The sequence below is a fragment of the Vidua macroura genome, chromosome 20, assembly GCF_024509145.1.
Source record: "Vidua macroura isolate BioBank_ID:100142 chromosome 20, ASM2450914v1, whole genome shotgun sequence".
NCBI classification, from domain to species: domain Eukaryota; kingdom Metazoa; phylum Chordata; class Aves; order Passeriformes; family Viduidae; genus Vidua; species Vidua macroura.
In genome coordinates, this window is record NC_071590.1 from 9,818,844 (window position 1) to 9,836,190 (window position 17,347).

The 17,347-nt window shown below is 46.6% G+C and overlaps 2 long non-coding RNA genes across 3 annotated transcripts; both read left to right on the forward strand.

Moving 5' to 3' along the window:
• The first annotated feature begins 515 nt into the window (after positions 1–515).
• LOC128817493 (uncharacterized) lies at positions 516–14,092 on the forward strand. 2 transcript variants are annotated; one of them, XR_008440206.1, is made up of 3 exons: positions 516–697; positions 2,695–2,773; positions 14,003–14,092. It is a non-coding gene; the product is annotated as an uncharacterized LOC128817493 (long non-coding RNA). The 2 variants fall into 2 exon arrangements; XR_008440205.1 differs by lacking the exon at positions 14,003–14,092 and adding an exon at positions 10,340–11,103.
• Positions 3,034–3,648, forward strand: LOC128817494 (uncharacterized). The gene is made up of 3 exons (XR_008440207.1): positions 3,034–3,103; positions 3,316–3,421; positions 3,514–3,648. It is a non-coding gene; the product is annotated as an uncharacterized LOC128817494 (long non-coding RNA).
• Positions 14,093–17,347: the final 3,255 nt, after the last annotated feature.

Genomic DNA, 17,347 nt, shown 5'->3' on the forward strand with positions numbered 1-17,347 from the left:
GAATGTGGAGTTTCTGTGGGGAAAGTGAAGGCGGGAAAATGGAGGATCTGTGGGGAAGATGGAGGGTGTGTGAGGAAGGTGATGGGTGTGTGGGGAAAGTGAAGGCGGGAAAGCGGAGAGTCTGTGGGGAAGGTGGAGGGTCTGTGGGGAACATGATGGGTCTGTGGGGAAGGTGGAGGGTCTGTGGGGAAAGTGAAGGCAGGAAAGTGGAGGGTCTGTGGGGAAGATGGAGGGTATGTGAGGAAGGTGATGGGTGTGTGGGGAAGGTGATGGGTCTGTGGGGAAGGTGGAGGTGGGAAAGCGGAGGGTCTGTGAGGAAGGTGACGGGTCTGTGGGGAATATGGAGGGTCTGTGGGGAAGGTGATGGGTCTGTGGTGAAGGTGGAGGGACTTTGGGGAGGGTGGAGGGCCTATGGGGTGGCAGGAAGGCAGGAGAGTGGCGGCTCTGTGGGCAGGAGGGGAAGGTGAAGGCCCCCGGGCAGAGCAGCCGCCATCCCCTCAGCCGAGCAGCCGCCATCCCCGGCTGGGCCGAAGTGGCCGCCGGCCGCCACTAGAGGCTGCTCCACACCTCATTAAACAAACACAAACAGCAATTAACGCACGCCGTCCCGGACTGCAGGGCTTTGACCTCCCGCTTCCCACACGCGAGAAAGATGCGGGACATCACCGGGATCTGATCCCCGCAATGAGTTTGTGAGGTACGGCGGGAGCTCTGCTCTGTAAACAAAACAGGATCGTCCCAAGATACACTAATGGCATTTTACAGAGTCAGGAAGAGTAGAGCTTGTAGATTTTTAAAAATCATAAGAGGAGAATTAACACTGATTATGGAGCAGCAATGAAATGCCAGCTCTGCCATCCCTGGTGGCTGTGCCAGGCAGAGTCCTGCACAAAACGCGTCTCCACAGGCGCCCCTTGCCCACTCATGGGGAGTTTTGCAGAGGTTTTATTGGTGAGGCGGGTTCCTTTGTCTGGCAGGAACAGCCACGTGCGGTGTTGGTCAGGCAGCACCCCAGAAATCCATTCCCTTTTGGAAAAAAACCAACAAACAGCCCAGGGGTGAGACACTCAGGTAGCAGCAGCACCAGTGCCGCACTCATCGTGCCAGGCTCAGTTTTGGATGTTCCCATAACTTGCATGAAAAATGCAGTGGTTGTTATTAATCTCAGTGCTGCCCCTCTCACAAAACAACACACAACTTCATCCAAGCGTGCTGCTGTCGTTGTCTGCCTGGCACCTCGGGCTGCTGCCGGGGAAGGTTTTATAGGCACTGCATCTGCAGTAAGTAAATATCAGCATTTTCCTTCCTCCTCTCCCCAAAGTCAGGCTCCATTTCCGTCCTCCCCACCACCTTCTTTCGCCACCAACTTCATCTTATTAGTTTGCAAAATTATAGCCTTGCTCTAAACCTGGAATTCTGAACTGAGGAGAGCCCCCAGCAGCAACACTCATTTGCATTTTGTATTTTTCACCAGTGATGTTGGTCCAGGGTTGGTTTTATTATTACTATTATTTTTTTTTTAACACTGCTCTGGAAGGATAAAGCTGGGAAGCCCTATCTATTTCCTGGAAAAGCCAGTCTCTGTCTGTCAGTATCTGCCATGCCGTGTACACTGTGATTTAAAAACAGCTACAGCAATGCACAGACCAGGCTAGAGAAGGGATTCCTCTCACTCTAATTCCCATATTCAGTGGCCCACAGTATTTCTTGTTCAGTCCCTGTGCGTGGGAAGGCTAAACAAGAAATAAACATCAAAGAAGTGATGGTATCCTCTTTTTACACCCCTTTTTTTTTTTTTTTTTTTTTTTTTTTTTTTGGAGCAGTCCTCAGCAGGGCCAGGAGTTGGACTTGGCAATGCTTGTGGGTCCCTTCCAAGTCAGGATATTGTGGAATATTCCCCTTGTCTTCCTTTTCTCTTGTCTGGAAAACCCTCCTGTAGCATTTACTGGTTTTATAGCTTTTTATGGAACATGCAACTCTGGCATTTCATTGCTGCTCCGTAATTAATGTTAATTCTCCTTTTATGATTTTAAAAATCTACAAGCTCTACTCTTCCAAACTCTGTAAAATGCCATTAGTGTATCTTGGGGTGATCCTCTTTTGTTTACAGATCCCTTGCTATTGTAAGCCTCTGTGTTTCACTGGTACAGTTACCAGAAAAATGGATTAAAAATTAAACAAATATGTTGCTTTGTTTATTTGTTTTTAATGAAAGCTGTTTTGCATTTAGCTCTTTATTTGATCAAAGATTGCCTCTGAGTTAATTGTGTGTTTTTGCCCAGTCTATGATTCTTTCTCTGAGATAACTGGGTCAAGTTTTGTTTGTGTTGTGACCCACATAAACTTCATGGTAAAGCACACTTGGTTCTCTTTCCTAAAACCAGAGCAGCACATGGACATGTGCCTGTAGATTAAATTAAAAGCACAACTGTTGTGTAGAGTTACTTGATGTCAGCATGTCTCACTTTTTCAGGAGAATTTTTATCCCCTGCTCTAGCTGCCGTTCCTCTTTGGGTTACATGCTGGGTGAACACTGAGGGCTTTGGTAGGGGCAAGATGCTGCCCACAAATTGTGTGTGCTGCTTGTTGGTACCCCTAACGAGGCGTGTGTGCTGGAGAATCTCTGCTTTGGGCTGTCTCAGTTTGGAAACTCTTACAGCCATTTTAAAAACGCTGTTCCACCTTGCTTTGCAGTGCTGTGCCAGGCTTCAGACCATTCCTCTTCTGGCCTTCTCCACGTTCATTTCCATCGTGGGCTCCTTCCTGTGTAGAGGTGAGAACAACTCCTGAGGCATGGCTGATCCCAGCTTTGTCCCAAACACTCATCACTACCAGAGGTCATTAGGAGCCCTGCTCTTGATGTCTGTCCTCCCTGTGGCCCCGGTGTGGCCACTGTTACCGGGGTCACTGTCCAGTGCTGTCTTAGGGAGCATCGTTTGGAATTAGTCTTTCCCTGCAGCTCTGTAGGTCGGAGTCGCAGCCTGGCCATCTCTGCCAGGACAGCTCAGACAAATCGCTGCAGAGGTTTGAAGAGCTGCGCTCGGCAGAGATGAATCTGGCCCAGGGTGTCTCTCTAGAATGTTCCTTTGGCAATGCCTACCAGGTTTGGTCCCAGTCCTTCGTGCAGTGCCTTTGCCAGGTCCCTCGCCGCGCTCCGCGGTGACGCAGCGCGGGCGTTTTGCAGAGACAATGTCTGGCTTTGCACCCCTGCCTCAGTCCCTAGGACGCCTCTTTGGCCCGTGTTCCGTGTGAATTACAGGACGTGGTGATGAGAGCTGCTGCCTGGGATCTGAAATGAATTGTTTGCTTTCTCAGGAAGCCTCACGCTTGTCCGTCGCCTTCCCCTTTGCACGCACATCCCCGTGCTTGCGCTCGCGCAGGCACGCGGGGCTGCGCCGTGCGGCAAATTGCTTATACACATGTAAGCAAATATCTTCTCAAATCATCTCTTATCGCCAAGTGGGGTGTGGTGCTTGTTGTTCAAGGGGTTGAGGTTGCCTTTCAATCTGCCAGGGCCAGCCTGACACCAAAAATAAACAGCATAAGCCTGGAACGGTTGTCACAAGGGGCAGAGAGAACTTGTCAGGCAGGAGTGTGTGAGCCGGCAAGATGATAATGTGGCATGACACTTCTGAAATGAGACACCGGTTGCCATGGTGAGGAGTCAGGAGGGACTATCTCTCCAGAGGCTGAAATAAAACATGCTTTAAATGATGTTTGATTAGAATTTAGATCATGTAACTGAGTGGCTGGACCCTTTTTTTTTTTTCCCCTTCCTTTTTTTCCCCTCCCTTTACTTGTTGTCGTCGTCTGTGGCTGCTGGCAGAGTTCACTTTGGGAAGAAAGGGCTTCAGGGTTCCGAGCAGCCCCAGCTGTAACCCCCCTCGCTCCACCACTTCCAGCGTGCTGAGAGGTTACTTAGTTCCATGCCCAGTCAATTATACTCCTTGCTAACTCTGCTTGCATTTTCCACTTGAGTCCATCATAGTTTAAACCAGTTAAAAATGATTCCCTCTGTTCTGAAAAACAGTTAATCAATAACACCCTGAGAATATTTCTTGCCTTCGTTTTCGTTCCCTGACCAGTCTGCTCAGGGTACCCGTCACCTTGTTAATATATATTAAAAATGCAGCCCAGGAAGGATTATACACAATATCCTTCTTGGACTTTTCATATTAAAGGTGGATGTGAATGTGTGAATATGTGACAGTCTGAGTGGTAAAAGGAACCTGAAGCACAAGGGACTGAGAGAATAATGCAAAACAATTGTCCTTGTGGTCTTGTAGATGGAATGGGATGTTTAAAAGTAATTTTGGCTTTGTTTGCAGTTTGAATGCAGTGCAAAACCAAACGTATTTTTCACGTCTCTCCCAGCAGAAATGGACAATGAAAGAGCTGGTTCTGGGGTACAGAGCTTTCTTAGTCTAAGGTGCCCTTTGGTTTATCACAGTCTTGGAGTGGGTATCCAATGTCTGGATAAATCTGCTGGAAAACAATAGACAGCCAATTCCAGTGCCTGGATGAGGACAAAAATGCTCATCAAAGAAGGACAAATGCATGGAGTTCTGCTAATTCTGAGATCACCTGAGGGCATGTTTAGCTCATGCTGATGCACACACAGCCACCAGGGCTTTGCCAGGTGTCATCTGCAATTGGTCGTGAGTGGAAGGTGTCAGAATGCAAGGGATATTTTTTGTGTGGGTGCTGGAGTGAGCTGAGTTTGATGAGTCACTGTTGAGTGCATGCTGGAGAAGTCAGTGCAGAGCAGGTGTTATTAGCAATTTTTGACTGAAAGGCAGAAAGTCAATCGTGGAGACTCCACTACAGCCTACACGGCATGGAGACACTTTGTGGAGACAATCTGTACAATAGCAAAATTGCTAATGCCAATGAGGACATTGACACACACACACATTCCAAACAAACTTCCCCTTTACCAGCACATTTCAATTTTGCCCAATTTGCTTTGGTATTGAAACAGTTACACCAGGCCACTGAACATGTGATTACGTTTTTCTCGCCTATTAAAATCCCTATACGAGCCCATGCTGATTAGAGACCCTATTGTGTGTGTTTAGGGGGAAAAAAAGGCTCTGTAGTGGCTATGCATGAGACAGAGTGTGTTCTAGGAGCCAGAGGATGCCCTGTAATTTATGAGAGACAAAGAGGTACATTAGATATTGTTAGAATACATAATAATCCCCTGGCAATAATTTATTTGGCTTGCAAGGTTAGGATCTCCATAATTCTTGGTTGCACTCTAATGAAGACTGCTGATGCTGATTATATATTTTTGTGTACATTAAAGGTACCTGTGAATATATGGATACTGCTCTTGCCTCCTGCTACCCCACTACTCACAGAGCTGCCAGTGGGACTATATTGTGTGGTCCATTTGTCTAAATAGCCCAGGCAAGTGCATCAGCTGTATTGGCTTCTTGTCAGTGGTTCTCTGTAACTTTGGGCCATAAAGTGTTCCTCTGTAGATTTCACCTGCTTTTCTCACACTGTGGGCTCCAGGGTGACACAAACATCACCAGGAACTCAGGGGTTTCAACAGGACATTCTGTCCCTCTGTAAGTACAGACAAACCAGACTGATGCTCCCCTGGAAATTTTAAACTGGGAACTCAAACCTGATTAATTTGTTGGTGGGATGGGGTGGGGTGCTCTTTACTGAGAGAAAAGAGTGGAGGAAATGGAAAATTCAAAACTTTCCTCCCCTCTCCAAGAACTCAGTGACTTTTCATTAAAATTTTGCTTGGAAATCAGTTTATGATTCACCAGTAAGGTCATTTCCAAGTGATTTATTACCATCTGACAGTCCACTCCAGGATTTTTGGTGACACTACATGGGTCTTTTGAGCTTTATGTTCAAATTTAATGATGGTCACTGCAGCCAGATGGATGAAAAATACCCATTTCTTCACCACGGTTTCTTGTACTGGCCTCAGGGATTAGAAAAGTAGGTCTTTTATTTAGTTACACTGTCAGCAGCAATTTGTATGTGAGTTCAATTGCTTGGTTTGGAGTTCAAATATTCCAGTCTGAATACAGCTGTGTGGGCTCATAAAGCATCCTGAAATCTGCTCTGCCCCGTGCCCCACGTCTGCACACGCAATTGTGGTTGGTCACTGCTGGGTGTAAACACAGAGGATGAGATGGAAGGAAAGCCAGGGAAGAAAAGAAATCAGTTTTGATGGGACAGCAGGGAGAAGTGGGAATGCATGGGTGAGAACCTTGCTGAGGGCAGCACAGACCTTCCATGGTTGGCTGTGTTCTGTTCACATCCTCCTAAGAATCATGGTAAGGAAGGGGTTAAAACTGCTTAACTATAGGGCTTTTTTTTTTGCATATTAATTAGGCATTGCTCTGTTTTCTCACTATAGTGCACTTTGTACAGCAGTTTTAAAAATGCTCTGAGTAATGTTTGCCATGCTTCCTGCAACCTAATCTGCCAAATCATTTGGGTTATCCATGCCATGGAATTGACTTAACACTGGCGTAGAAATTAGCCCTGAAGTGCTGGAAGATCCCAGAGCTGCTGATTAGGGGTGTCTGATAAGAGCACAGCCTATAATGATTTTGTACAATGTTTTCCTGTAATGGTTCTTCTGGTTTTGAAGGCAGTCAGCATTTTGATCATGGAGATGCACATTGGATCCTCACCAGCAGGAAAGAGCCACTGGAAAACCCACTCTGGGCAGGCTGTGCTTTCCAAGGCTCCAATATTAAGCAGCAGATCCTTGAAGCAGAGCTGTGTCTGGAGTCAGGCCAGGTCACTCACCATGGTAGTGGCAGTAAAAGTCCTAAAAGTTTTTTTTTTTTTCTTTCCTTTTTTCCCCCCTTCCTGATTTCCCAGGTGGTGCAAGGCACTGTGGCTTCTCTGCAGTTGGGTGAGGTTTGTCTGTTCAATCCACCTCTTGATCCATCCCCTGTTTCAGGGCATTTTTAGTGAATCTGCACCAAACGTTGGTAGTGTGTTTCTTTGAGATTTGCATATGGCTGGCTGGAATTTACCCTTCCTGCTGAAGCTCAATGCATCTAGTCAGCTTCTGTGGCACAGGGTTCCACAGGATAATTAGGAATCAGCAGAGAGGAAATGATCTGGAAATTATTATATACCTTCTTGAAGGACTTTCTATTGAAGGAGATTTTTTTTTTTTCCTTGAACAGAGCATTAAAATCTACGAGATTCTTCCACTGGGAATTTTCCAAGTTTTCTTTTTCCACACTCTTGTCTTCCTTTCCTTTGGCCAAGGCACATACCATAACATTTGCATGTGCTGTTGCAGCACACAGCTCTTCTGATCCCACATCAGGTGTCAAATCTTTAATATGATTTCCTACATGTTTGACTAATCAATGCAGAACATCATCATGAAAGATAATTTTACCCTCTGGCACTTCAGGGACAGGATAATGAGGACTGGTGTTTTCCATTTTTTATTCTTCCACAAGAATCTACATTTTTTAGTCCCAGCTAATTGATTTAAGTTCATGGAGGAAGGGTTTTTTTCCCTTTTGCTTCCAGTATCTTGGATATTAATGGATTCTAGTGAGCTAGCAGAGCTGTGTGATCAGTGTGTTTAGAGATTCAATATACTGCCATTCTGACCTTTCAGAAGCCAAGGGAAAAACATCAGGCCCAGCATGTTGATCCCACATGAACACTGAAATCTCAGGCAGCTTGGAGCTGCTTGGGCTGCCTGGAGAGAGGGGTTTTCTCCAGGAAGGGAGGTTTGCTCTCAAATCATTTGCCAAACAGGAGGGACGTTTCTCTCACAGCGCAGTGAGAAGCGGGAGATTTCAGGCAGAGTGGAAGGCAGAGGGGTGGAATCAGAGACTTTCAGAAGAGTTGGGGCACCCGGGCATTGCTCTGGAGAGCGTGGGCAGGGAGCATGGCATGGCAGGGTGAGGGATAACCACGGATCTTCTGCTCCCCTGGCTCCAGCAGGGAGTCATTATCCCCTTCCTTTCAGCAGGCTGTGAAGCCTTTTTGACAAAAAGCTGGTCAGGTTCTGCACTGATCGTCTGTGGAGCTGAAGGAATGGGACAAAGCCCTCTCCAGCAGGAGCTGGAGTCTGTTCATCTTGGCACAAATATTTCTTAGTCCTTCCCAGAGACAATGGGAACTGTTTTGTTTACTGATATGACCGATCAAACATTTCCCAGCCACTGATATTGCCCCTGTTGGCCATGGATCCACTAAATCTACTGGATGAGACCCAAAAAGGAGCATATGCCTGCTGCACCATGTACCTGAGGCTCTAAAAAGTGTGAGCTAGACATGTTTTTATGAATAATCCATATATTTCTTCAGTATTTTACTACCATTAACTAGAGTTATTCTTGTATTATTATTTTTTTTTAGGGGTGGCAGCAGCTTATGACAGATTTGTTTAGGGTTAGCCCTATACATAAATTAAGTGGCAGATAAAATTTAATTTTTCTTATAAGAAAAGCCTACAGCTCCTTAAATTGCTCATTTAACATCACTGAAAAGTAATACTGCACTTTAGAATGGACATCGTATTAACTTTAAAAGGCCTATTTAAAGTGACGGTTGTCAGTGAGTGAAAGCCAGATATGGTAATTTCCAGTTACAAATCAGAGTGAGGAAACTGGAGAATGGACAACCTTGTTAACACAAGCGCGACGGAGGAAGCACCGGGGTCAGAGTGCCAGCACGGAGAGGAATAAAGACACAGCACCAAAAATATGTCCTATAATTAGGGCAGCTGTAAGAGTCAAGGTTGAAGATTCTTCACCATGACATGTCTGATATAGAAAAAGTGATAGCCAAGAGTAATCACTTACAGGCACTGAGCCTTAAAGGAGCAGCTCTGTGCTGCCCTGGCTGGGGCAGGCCAGCCTGCAAGACAAAGAACGGGGGGCACGGGGTGACTCTGAGAGTGGGAGTGGGGAAGGGGGTGGGGAGGAGCTGGAAATTTCAAGGGTCAACACTCAAAGGAACCAAAAATAGAAAAAATTGCTCTCTCGGCAGAGAGGTTTCTGATCACGGTGTGGAACAGTGGTGACTCAGAGGGCGGGGTGGGTTGTGCTGTGTTGGGGAGGGTATTCTGGGTTCAGATCCCAGCGGATGGGCACAAAATTACTTCTGGGGGGGCACTGGGGGAGGAAGGTGACAGGAGGAGCCTGGAACAGTGTGGTTGTAAATGGAGGGACTCGGGTACGCTGGGCAGTGGGAGAGCAGAGCTGGGGAAGGGACAGTTTGGTGGGCACACAGCCACAGCCACTCAGGAGGCACAGAAAGGAGCCAGGCTCCGAGCAGGCAGGGCCACACATCCCCTTGGAGGGGCAGCACAACATGGGGTGCAGGGATGCTTCCTCCAGCTCAGCTTCCCCAGGGCTGGGTGCTGATGGAGAGAGGGGCACAGCACATGGGGGTCTGCTCCAGGCTCTCCAGTCAGCCTGCAGAGATCTGCCCCTTCCTTTGGGCAGGCATAAAACAGGAGCTGGAGCCAGCGTGCAGCACGCTCCACGCTTCCTGTGGGAATCTTCATGGACACAGGGTGTGGACACTGGAAAGGAGCAGGGAGCTTCCTCAGCATCCTGGCTGAGGGAAGCTGGTGTGACCTCACCTGTGGGGATTTGGGGAATGCTCTCTTGTCCTGGCTGCAATGCTTAGAGGAACATCCCTGACAGCTGGGTCAGAGTGGAGCAGGGGACAAGGGGACATTTCCATTAGTGAAGAATATCTCTGTATTCCAGTTTTCAGGGAATCCCTTGGGATCTGTGGAAACCTTTCAGGCTTTCTGCCTCGTCCATGACCCCCTTTGGCAATGGTTGTGTAAAAGCCCCAGGAGGCTGTCACAGGAGAAGCCTTCTCCTCTTCTGCTGCATTTCCTCGGGGAACGATCCAGCCCAGGCAGTTAATGTGGAGTGACATGGGCACATGCTTTTCCTCCTCAGTCCCCACCTCCTCCATGGGATCCACTTGAAAGGATAAAGGAGATTCCAGCTGAACTAAGTCCCTTATCCAAACATTAAAGGGTGTTCCACAGGAACAGCTGTAATGTAACGCAACCCCCCTCCAGCTGAGCTCCCTGTCCTTCATCGGGGAGCTGGGGCAGACACCGGGGGTCTCTGGGAGCCGGGCAGGGCTCACTCTCCAGCCCCACATTTCTGAATCAGCCACACCAGCTCCCGGGACCAGCCCGTTCCTCACCTAGCCTGGATCCCCCCTCACAGTATTTAAAGGCTGGTAAGTAACAACGATGAGCCCTGAAGAGAAGGACTCTTTGACCTTGCTTTAGGCTACTGCCTCCCACTGCTAGCCCAGATCTGGTTACCTGATATTCACTTTTCCCTGCCAGCTCCTAGAGCCAAACCTTTCTTCAAGGGCAGGAGGATCAGCCTGCCCCTGTGGACATCTCCAGCATCCATCCTCTGATTTGCAGCGTGCTCAGCACGGCGTTCAGAGGCTGAAGGGAAGAAGAGCATTTCCTCCACACAAAAAATCCTGGGAACAGAGTCACTGTGGCACCGGACAGAGTTTCCTGGCAGACCAAAGGCCAGGAGTCCTTCAGCCCCTTTGTCAGCCAGTTTATTTTGCCTTTGTCTTTGTCAACCTGTACTTGGGGATGCTAATTCGATTTTCCATTGAGAGGTGGATATCTATATTATTTTCCTAAAACTCCAGAGAATATTATAAATTTCTTTTTATTGCTTCCAGCCATGTTATTTAAAGTAATTAACCTTAATTTATAAATTTTTATATCAAACTGCCTTTTAACTTTTAGAACTGGCAGGAGAAGTCCATTTCCCAGGGCTCCTAATAGTTCTCCATTTAATCAAAATTCATCCATCAGATTCCAGTGTTAAATCATCTTTTAATTGGGAGTTACATTCTGGTTAATAGTTTTATAATTCGCCGCCTCTAATAGTTTTTACCACAGGGATCTACTCCATTTTTTCTCACTCTATTATTCCTGGTGTTCAGCAGGGACATTTTAAAAACGTTCACTTCCCCTGCCTGTTCTTTGTGATCTCATTAATTCTTGATAGCAAGTTCCCTTTCTCCTCATTACTGGAGCATAACTACCTTTATCACTAGGTGAAACCTTCCTCGTTTCTACAAGTCCTGTCCAATTTTATTTTTTTTTTCTCCTCTTAAATAAAATAACAATCTGCAATTTATTTCAGAAAACAATAGTCTGTGTACTGCTTATGGTCATGGTGCTTGACACTGCAGAGATTTCAGAGTGGAGATTTTTGGGGCAAGAACTTGCTCTAACTTTGTGTTTGCAGTGTTTCTCCCAGCAGGGCCCTGACAGTAGCTGGGTTTTCTAGGAGATAATTCCAATTGAAAACATAAACTACTGATACTAGCAGCATAAGAAAACCAAGGAATTGATTGACAGGAATGGCAGATCTTTTTGGAGGGGATCATTCCATGTGACTCTCATGCCTTTTGCCTTCTCTCACGTTCTCCTGCAAGTGAGGAGCAGGATTGGGCCTCAGCACCCCCACACCAGGGGCTGGTTTTGCTCCAGGTGAGTTCCACAGTGGAATTGTCAGCCAGGGCCTTGCTGCTGCAGCTCCGAGCAGTCAGGCCACTGTTACATTAGCTTGGGATCCTCCCCAAACCATAAAAACTGCCCAAGGAGAAGTAAATAACCTTGTATATGAGGCAGTAAAGCCAAGCTTGTTGTTTTTTTTTAAAAATGCCTAGAATTAGCGTAAAATTAAATTTGAAACCTTAATCCTCCAAGGGCTGATTCTCAATTTGCAGATCCACAAAACCTCTGCAAATTACCCCACCAATCCTACTGACAGTCTTATAGGAATATGTTATATTGACTACCCAAAGTCAGGCTCTGCAAAGGAGAGCACATTGTAAAGTGCCATTGGAGAGAGTGAGGAAAAACAATCTCCAAGGGTTTATATCTTAGTCCCTTGAACAGTCCCATAGAATCATTTCATAGATAACTTTCTACAAGAAAAATAGGATGGACAAGTGTAAACAGAATTATTATACAATTACAGTGGTCCTTGCAATAACTATAACACTGTCCACTGTAATTTTTATGTCTCCATAAACTACCAGCACTGCAGGATTCCTTTAGCCCTTCTCTCGCCCCACGTGGCAATGTAATAACTTTTCCTACTTAACGTATGCATTGGTGCAGTAATTTGATATGACAATGATTACAAAATACCCCAGCAGTTTTAATTGACTAGTGTTGAGATCATATCACCAGCAACAGACAAGATCTTATCTTGTGTATGACTTCCATCCCGCCTGACTGGGACAATATTTATGTTAATAAGGATCACAGGCATTAGCCAAGTATTAAGTCCTCAGCTGTGCTAACTACATTTAGATGCAAACAATAATTTCACAGACTGCTGGCCACCCTTTCCTATGTGCATAGTGGTCATAAATAAATAAATATTTGGTGTTTTGCATGGTACAAAATCTACCAAATGAGTTTTTCCTGCCTGGAACACAGATTTCAGGATTCCTTGGGAGAAATAGGACTGTAATTCAGCAGTTAAAAAGTCGCCAAAGCTTGATACTGTATCTGAAGAAATTACCATAAAAATCCGAGGCAGTATTGTGCCTCCTGTATGCAGAGCAGGCAGACTATTACCTCCTCCTTTGTTGCTGCTGCAAACATTTACTTGGAGAGACCTTATTGTCAATGAGTTTTTGACAGAGGTCAAAGTATTTCTGAGTGAAACTGAAAGAGGTCTGGGACTTATATCAGACAGCTGACAGCATCAACAATAGTGTGTTTACTCATCCTGCATGCTGGAAAAATTAATTAAAAGTGTTTGTGAGGTGTTCTGAGCTGGCAGAAGCCTCGCATGCTTTTGGTAATGAGGATGCTGCTCTTGTCTGTGGGTGGAGGAAGCCTTGTGGAGGGGCTGGAGCACAAGGGGGAGGTCTGAAGGAGCTGGGGCTGCCCAGTCTGGAGCAAAGGAGGTTTTAGGAGGCCCTTCCAGCTCTTTGCAGCTTCCTGAAATGAGGTTGTGGTGAGGGGGCTCAGTCTCTCCTTCCAGAGAGGAGAGAGGATGACAGGAAATGGCTGAACCTGCACCAGAGAGGCTTAGATTGAGTATCAGGAGAAAGATTCTCGTGGAAGGGATTGTAGAGCTTTGGGACAGAGTGCCCAGGGAAGTCTTCAAGAAACCTGTGCATGTGTCTGGGTTTTTCTGTCGGTCAATGCCAGCTAACTGAAGCACCTCACAGACTCATCCCCTAAATTCAGATAAATTCAGATAAATCCCAGCAGTGATGCAAATTACAGATTGGTTGGACATTAAAACCAGTGCCTTTGGTTTTGTGAATACACACTTTTAATATTTGGCCACTTAAAATATTCATCAAGTATTTTCATTCTGTTGCTCTTCACTAATGCATTTTTAAATGCATTTCTCTTGAATCAGCCCAGTCTCCTCTTTCATGAATCCTTATCTCTGACCTATGGGCATCTCTATCCCTGCCCTAATGTTCCACTGTACAAGAACCAAGCTGCTCATAACCCTAATCATACAAAACCAGATGATTCATTACTGAAGTGGATGAAAGAAGGCATTAAATATTAGCATAAAGGAGAAAAGATAAACTGGTACCAGAAGGTTCATCTCTATTAGCTAAAGTGTTTGGGGACACAACAGAAATAAACTCAGGGTTATAAACATTGCCCTGGATTAGAAACCTGGAAGGAAATCCAGGAGAAAGAACTTCTGTGCCTTGTTTTGGACAGGGGTCTGCCTGCATGTGTCCCACTGAGGGGTCAGGGCTGATCACTGCAGGAACATCCTGGGTGCAGCTGGGAAGGATTTGGGCTCAGTGTTACACTGTTGGCAACTGTGGGCATTCACAGCCATGGAATAACTCAGGAATTACTGAGAGCTAAAAAAACCCCAATTTGTGGGCTCTTTTAGATTGCAGTGTGGATGTCAGGATCTTTATCTCTTGGCATTTCCCATCAAGTAGGAATACCAAGGACTTCTTTTTGTTTTTTAAGGGAAAAGGCAGCTGAATTCAGTGGACTTCAGGAGCTTGGACTTAAGGAGAGGATCAGGTCTTGTAAAACTCCTGACTAAACAAGAAAAAGAAGCAACCTGCAGAAGGACATCAGTGATTTGGAAGGTGATAAATACAGCCCTGTTCACCACACTGGTCCCAGATATGAACTAGGACACAACACCAGGCCACTACAACTTGTTCTTTGAAGCACCAGCCCAAACCCTGGGCGTGGGCCTTTGAGCAGGGGCCAGGGGCTGGGTGGGCAGCAGGAAGGGGCCAGGCAAACCTGTTCACACTCACTGCCATGGGGCCTCCAGTTGTGGGTGATAACCCAGGAAATAAAAGAGGAGCAGGGTGAGGGGTGCTTGTGCCAGGCTGCTGCAGTATGACCTGCTTGGTGTGTGCTTTGGACAGCTGCTGCCTTGGCTCCCACGTGTGGTTCATCTCCCAGGAAAAATAAGGCATTCCTGCTTTCTTCTCTAAGGCTGGGATGTAGAGGAGGTGGTGTGGCAGTGTGGTGTTCCTGTGTTCAGATCAGGCTGTGTTTGGCCTCTTGTGTTTCTGCCTGGTAAAAAGTGAAGGGCTTTTATGGCTGTGATGGTTTGTTCCTCGTCCTCTGGCCTCTGGGAATGTGCCTAGATGTGTGCCCTCTGCAGCAGAGTGCTCTCCGTGTCTGGGCCAGCTGTAGGGTAGGAGCCAGAGTCTCCTCCGAGTTCAAAATAAATCCGTGGAACAAGATTTTCTTCCCTTTTATCGCTCAGCTGGTTTCTGTGGAAGCAGTGCTTCCCTGGAGCCCGTGTCCCAGAGCCCGTGAAATAACAGTCCCTCAGGCACAAATGAGCTGTCCCTGGAGAGCCAGGGAATCGGGCAGTTGGGAAAGCTGTGCTGAGCATCGTCTCTCCCTGCCGATGTTCAGCGTGTTCAGCCACGTGCTGTGATGTAAGGCAGCCCTAAATTACAAGCAAACAAACACAACCCCCTGTCGTTCCTCATCTCTCTGCTGTGTGGGCAGAAACTCATCTGGTAGCCTGGAACAAAGTGCCTGGGTGGATGGGAGCCAGGGAGGCGGCTCGAACCACTCCTCCCGCGGAGATGCTGCAATTTAGTGAGTCATTAAGAAATAATACGGGGTGTATCGCTCTCTCTTGTTCTCTCCACACACAGCCAAACAGAAAATATGCAACATAATCTCGCGCATTTATTTGGGGTGAGGGATAATGGCCCTCGGAATTAAACACCAGCTGTCTTTAGAGGAAGCAAAACGCTCTGGCCGCCCTCTGTCCCCCGGCTGACTGCTGTACTTTATTCCAAAGAGCGGCAGTGAAGGGGGGAACCCTTACAGAACTAATTTAGTTAAAATTTACACTCCTTGATTTTGTGCCTCTTCTTTTTCCCTCTTCTAGTTTTGTAGCTATGATGCAGTATTGATCCAAAGATCTATAGGATCATACCATGGCTCCAGGTGGGTGGCAGAATTGAGGCTAGGCTTCATTTCCATCTGAATGGTGCAGAAAATAATTCCACTTTCCAGCTCTTATTGCTCAGAACATTGCATTTCTCTCATTGCAGTGTGTGGGAATTAGCTCTGGAGGAAAGAAATTATTTTTTTTTTCTCCCCCCTTGATGTAGAGTGGAGCAGAAGGATTCAGGAAGAAGTAATGTAAGAAAGCAGACAGCAAGCTCATTGCTGTTTGAATTAGGTGCAGCTGGATTGCTCTAACGAAATGGGACTGCTCATCCAGGGTTCAAGTGGCGTTTCTGTACAGGGATGGTCTCCAGACTGCAGATTCCTTGTCTGGCTGGGACAGCCCCCTGAAGCCCTGAGAAATGCAGGAAATGCAGAGCAGGCAGCAGCTCAGCTTTCTTCCAGGTGTTGGTGTGAGGGGATGCACAGAGGAAATCTGGTTCTTTCCTATCCCAGCCTGCTGCAAAGGCTGAGCAGAGCAGCTGAAATGGTGGCCCAGCCTGGACTGGCAGTGTTGCCACAGTTCACTGAGTTTGCTGTGTGAATTTAGTAAATCAGGAGGAACTTCCCTGCCAGAGGAGCAGGCTGCCACCTGTTCATTGACGTGGCCACCTTAAACTCATGCCTCTGGCATTGCATCCTGCTAGAAGAGTTTCCCACAGGTATTTCCTGCTAGAGGGGGAGGAAGGAGAAGTTCAGTAATGTGCCAAGGAAATACTGCTGTCTGTGCATCCAGGAAAGGAAAGACTTTCAGAATCCAGTGGCATAGTCTAATGAACACAGCTCAGAAAATGCCATCAGCATGACTGCTTTTGGAAGCACAGGTCCTGGGAACTCCTTGTCAGTGCCAGTGTCTCAGGCAGGAGCCAAGGGGAAGTAAAAGACAATCTCCAAGGGTTTAGGATCATTTATGAAGGTTCCTGTAAGGCTGTAACCAGCAAGATGCTAAATGTTTCTCATACCACAGAGGTGCTCTCAGGAGAACACCTGTCCTCATGAAGCATTTACCTCTAACACGGAATAGATGCTGCAACTGCCTGGTGTCACTTGAGCCACGACACTTCCCATGACAGCAGTGGGATTTTGCTGCCCTGCTCACCCAGCTGGTCCCACCCATGGGGCTGTGCCTGGGCAGGTCTCTGAGGGTGCTGATCTCATTAACACCCTGAGCAGTGCCTGCTTGGCTCAGAGGCTTGGAAATGTGCTCAGGCCACAGGATTTGTGCTTTCTGTCAATGACAAGAGGAGCAAATATTGACAGTGCTCTCTGAGACTCCAGTTACTCTTGCTCTTGTTAATTCAGGGCAAAATTTATCCTCGTGCCACAGGCCTGTGTGAGTCTGTGCTATTGAAACAACTGGGCTGCCCGCTCCCATTTTTTGCTGTGTGGATAATTTGGGGAATAAGGGAAAGAAAACTAAGGGTGTGTTTGGTCATCTGTGGAGCTTTTTATACTTTTTTTTTTTTAACCCCATGCTCTTCTTTCTTATTTCTAACCTTGTGTTGGACCACTTGTGTGCAAACATAGAGAAATTCTGTTAAAGTTACTTCAAGTTGGGAGAGGGGGGAGATGGAAATACAGAGAGCAAAACAGTAATTTTCTTCCTGAAGCTGGTGAACTTCTGGGTAATGCCCTGGACATCTATCACTTTTAAAGACTCCTAGATATAAAGAAGGAAAAAAACCTGTAAAAAACAGACATGGAAAAAACCTGGATTAAACTGTCACTCATTCACAATCTATCCAGGAAACTCATCCATGCCCCTACAGGTAGCTAGTTATCCCATCAGGAATTTCATATTCTTGTCTGAATCCTGGAACACAAATTGCTCCAGCGCTATGGGTCTGCCTTGATTAGGGTCTGCTGACACAGATGTCC